This window comes from Macrobrachium nipponense, chromosome 25, assembly GCF_015104395.2.
Source record: "Macrobrachium nipponense isolate FS-2020 chromosome 25, ASM1510439v2, whole genome shotgun sequence".
Lineage (NCBI taxonomy): Eukaryota > Metazoa > Arthropoda > Malacostraca > Decapoda > Palaemonidae > Macrobrachium > Macrobrachium nipponense.
This window is the reverse complement of record NC_087214.1, coordinates 69,214,164-69,219,230: the sequence shown is the minus strand read 5'-3', so window position 1 is coordinate 69,219,230 and position 5,067 is coordinate 69,214,164. Positions and strand designations below refer to the sequence as shown.

The 5,067-nt window shown below is 34.3% G+C and overlaps 1 protein-coding gene across 2 annotated transcripts in view; it reads left to right on the top strand.

The window, feature by feature from the left end:
• Window positions 1-397: 397 nt before the first annotated feature.
• LOC135199511 (solute carrier family 22 member 20-like) overlaps window positions 398-5,067 on the top strand; it is a 58,761-nt gene continuing 54,091 nt past the window's right edge. Inside the window, exon 1 of one of the 2 annotated variants that reach the window (XM_064227622.1) lies at window positions 398-519. The gene's annotated coding sequence lies outside the window, so the exon portion shown is untranslated. The other variant, XM_064227623.1, reaches the window with a different exon arrangement.

The window sequence follows — 5,067 nt, the reverse complement described above, 5'->3', positions numbered from 1 at the left end:
ATCGGTGATCAACATGTCTGCTGAGATTCCGGGAAAAGGTGACACTCAATCAGTTACTAGAAGGTTTTAACTCATTAGTTTAAAGGGAAATGCTACTGGCAGTTTTCAATATTGATTCGTTCCCAAATTTCAGCGACTTGGCAATCAGCCTACACATGTTGAAATTTATATGCATTAGATGTAAACCCTCTTTCTACATATCTTATGCTTTGCATTTCAATTACCATTAATGATTTTGAAAATACTTATCCTCTCTGTGACCTAGTCTCATCCTGAATAGCCGGAGCGAATGGCCATTTGATGCAAATCCTCTTCCTACATACCTTAGACTTTGCATTTCAATTATCACTAATGATTTTGAGAGCATAATTATCTTCTCTGTGACTCAGTCCCGTCCTGAATAGCCGGAGCGATGTCCCAGGCTACGTGCAGCCTGTGGAGGACACTCGCCGACTGCTGTTCAGACCGTCTGCTGCTGATGCCTCGGTGCCGTGTCTCCCGAGTCACTCACAGTCGCCGGTAATGTTTCTCCTGTGTTGTGTTGAAGGGTTCCCGCCACAGTGTCTGAGCAACGGTTAACGGTTTTTTTTAGAAAAGCTTTCGTCTCTTTTAGTGAGCATTGTTTAATTGCTGCGTTATTATGTTTTCGGTTTTATACAGATGTACGCACAAATCTTTCTTTCTGCATTGAAAGTAGCTTTGGTTCTTGAGCGTATAAGAAGATTCATAGTTGATCAAAGAGAACATACTTACACACACACACAAATATATCCCCTTGGAACCCAAAACTTTTAACATCTCCAATTTGCTGATACCTTAAAAGAAGGATCAAATGTAACCTGTTTCCGGCTTATGATGCCCTTTATCGTGTTCAGATTTCTTGACATTGGTCTTCGATGCAGAGATTATGGTAAGGTTATCGAAGTATGCATGGCATAGTTTAGTCATCTGAATGATAATGATAGTGACAAATCACTGGCATCATGAGATATCATGGAAGGCTTCACTAATAAAAAATGAAGTCTTGAACACTTGAACTTCTGAGGGGAAAACAAATTTTCAGATACTGAGATGTTGCTGTTTATCTGCTGTGAACTTGTTTAAAAGATGAAGGTACTGTATTTATGATTGTGGAATAAATCACTACAAATGATTTAATTGGAACTAAGAATGCAAACTCTAGTTTTCCCTTAAACAAATTCAAGGGGGTATATAAAGCTTAGAATGTTCACTTTTTTTTTATTTTTTACAGAAACTACTCATATGCAAAATAATGCATCTACATAACAAGAGTGGAAATTGTAAAATGCTCTGTTGTAGAGACCTAATAATTTCATTTATGACTAAGTTTTGTTTAAATTAAATGTCAGTGTAAGCCTCAATAGTTGTTGAGTCCCTGAAGCCTTCATGTAAAGACATTATTTGGCATTTAACTGAGAGAGAGATAGAGAGAGAGAGAGAGAGAGAGAGAGAGAGAGAGAGAGAGATCTGTAATAAATGATTCTGATAGTGAAGCAGAATTAATGGTAAATTTGGACTTCAAGAAAAGTTATTTAAATTCTCACTCCAACTCCCGCCCCTTCTCTCTCTCTCTCTCTCTCTCTCTCTCTCTCTCTCTCTCTCTCTCTCTCTCTCTCTCTCAGTTAAATGCCAAATAGTGTCTTTACATTAAGGCTTCAGAAACTCAAACAGCTATTGAGGCTTCCACTTACATTTGGTTGAAATAAAACTAAGTCATACATTAGATTGGTTTAACAATAACTGTTTTCCAACCAAACTGATTTACAAAATCATCCACCAGGTCCTTGACATGAATTTTTCCCATCCTATTCCTACTTACAGACAAGAATTTTTCCCATCCTATTCCTACTTACAATGTTCCGAAACTTCTTATGTTTGCCTGCTTTCCATATTTACCAAACAACAACAATTTTCAGAACCAAGTTATCAAGATGATCCACAGACACAGTGGAGCCCTGAACCTGAAACTTATTCCAAAATATCATAGAACTTTTGGCTCATTGTTTTCTGTGAAAGATCGGCTCAGTCCCTAGAATAATTCACCGTACTGGCTGCACTGTCCAGCCCGGAATTGTCTAACATTAGAAACCATGCTTACAACTGTAAAACAACTACTAAGTATGATTATTTCCAAATTGCAGAACACCCAAAAAAAACATCAGAATTCCTTATACTTCCGAGTCTCAGTATCAAATTGAAAGTCTTCTTCTTCTTCTTTCCCACTGGTATCCCTACTTGAAGGGGCCTCATGTGTCTTCCTTAAAACATCAAACATGGTTTATTGACTGGCAAAGGGGTTTTTACGACAGCATGCCTTGCTGTCATCAACCACAGTTATTGGCAGTGGGCCTGACCTTTGACTAAAAAGTCCACCTGCAAGGCAGCAGTTTCCAGTTATTGGCAGTGGGCCTAGCCTTTTATTAAAAAATAAGACTGCAGGCAGCAGTTTCACAGTTATAGGCGGTGGGGGCTCCTAGCCTTTTACAGAAAAATACGACTGCAAGGCAGCAGTTGTCCTATTAGTCGCCTTTTACGACACGCAGGACCTAAGGTGGTAGTATTCTTACATCCCTACCATAAGGTGGTCAATATCAAATTGAAAGTCTCTTCCTTTAATCCCAAAACTACAGCTGTTCCATTGTTTATTGCCTAGTTTGGTTGTTTATATTTTCGGTTTTCTGGTTTGTAGGCTTATATGAATTTTAGTGTTTTTTACTCTTTGGTGTTTGTCCTAGAAGAGGCTCAACAATTTTACTTATTGGTTTTGTTGTTCCCTTATTTCATTGTGCAATCTTAAATTCGCTTCACGTATGTGTTCTTTGTGTGTAAACTTAGTGTGTAAGTGTTAGTGTGTGCGTGATTTTAAACTTAGTGACTAATTCATTTTTGTACATTTTTAATTCCATGTTTTTTATTCATAATTCTTAACTGTAATTTCGGGCATATATTTTCATGTATTCGCTTAATGTTTTGGAAGCACTGTAATGTTTGATCATTTCATTTATAGACGTCCCTGATGATGTGACATAGGTTCATAAAACGTTGGATTAAAATAGTGTTCATGGAATCGGCTGGTTTTCCTGTACCCGCTCATATACATGTGTGTGTGTCTGGATCGTTATACTCTAAGGTGGAAAGGGAAGGGAAACCACAGAAAAAGTGACATACAGATGTTAATTAGTCTCAACACTTTTACTGTCAAATGAGCTTCTTCGGGGGAACTTGATTGATATAATATCAGTTAGGGAAAATATGCAGACACGCATTTTCATTTGCCTAAAAGATCTACATAAAACAAAAACAAGTAAATATGATATATGGTGTTTACACCTATTACAAGATAACATAAAATATAAAAGTTTAGTACTAAAAAGTCAATCCAACAAAAATGGTTAACAGTCTTATAAAGCTAAACAGGAGATTGTGTGAATAATTAAGTCAGTATATTAAGTAATTTGTATTGATTTATATTGCATGAGAAAGAGTAAGTTATTTTTCTCACTATACTGAATAGTGTCTCTCAGTCTTTAAAGGAATTTACTTCCTTTATAAAATTTTGAGTGAGACTGTTCAGTAGGATAAAACATGCTCTGACTCTTCTACTCACATGAAAAACATATGTCAGGTATATATTTTCCTTAAAAAAAGACTAGTCCATAAAGTGGCCCTGAAGAGGCCTGAGGGAGGGTGAAACTGTTGGCGAAAACCAAGAACGGTATTTCCTTTCTCCCTCTGTTATTCCTCCTTCATTTTCATTTCGGGGCACATCGAAACATTTCATCTTCGTGACTGAGCAGAATACAACTGAATATATTTACACACACATCTATATATATACAGACATTATAAATAGTATATATATATATATATATATATATATATATATATATATATATATATATATATATATATATATATATATATATTATATATATATATATATATATATATATATATATATATATATATATATATATATATATATATATATATATATATATATATATATATATATATATATATATATATATATATATATATATATATATATATATATATATATATATATATATATATATATATATATATATATATATATATATATATATATATATATATATATATATATATATATATATATATATATATATATATATATATATATATATATATATATATATATATATATATATATATATATATATATATATATATATATATAATAAAAGGAGCCCATAAAAACACCAAAATATAGAGAAAAAAGTACTATATTTTAAAGGAAGATTATCATCGGGGGTGACCTAAATTGGCTTGCCTGTGGATGGACCTCTTGGTATAAATACCACCTTTTCTGTAAACTTTTCTCATTCATCTATCTGAAGAGGGAGACAGCAGTCTCTTTAATATTCTTAAGTGTTGGTTGAATGAAAACTTTGTCGATCGTATCTGAAATCCATGCTCCTTTTGAGATATTCATTACCTGCCCCTCTTTCATTAAGGCAGATTCCATCATTTGACTCTTGTACCAGCAGTTGCTGCTATAAATTACACGTGACAAATTCCAGTTTATTCTATGGTTTTGTTCATTTATATGGTTGAAAATAGCCTAGTTCTGTTGTCCATACCTAACTGACCGTTTGTGTCGTATTAATCTCTGGGGAAGTGATTTACCTGTAATTCCGATGTAAGATTGGTCACAGTCCTGGCATGGGATTTCGTATAGCCCAGAGTCATTGGGAGATGTCTTTTGTTGGACATTAATCAGGGATTTGGCTAAGGTGTTTGGGTAAGTAAATATAAAAGGGTTAGATTTTCTGAGGGGGTGGGTTACTCTCTTAATCGTGTCCAGGTGGGGAATTTTTATTTTATTGTTGGGTGTATCTCTGGTCTTGTCTTTAGGGGGTCGGTAGAAAAGTACGTTTGCTTTGTGAATTGCTTTCTCAATTATATGGTCAGGATACTTTAAAGACGAAAGTTGCTTGCGAATTAGTTCAAATTCTTTTTCCAGGAATTCTGGGGAACAAATTCGTAAGGCTCTTAAGAACA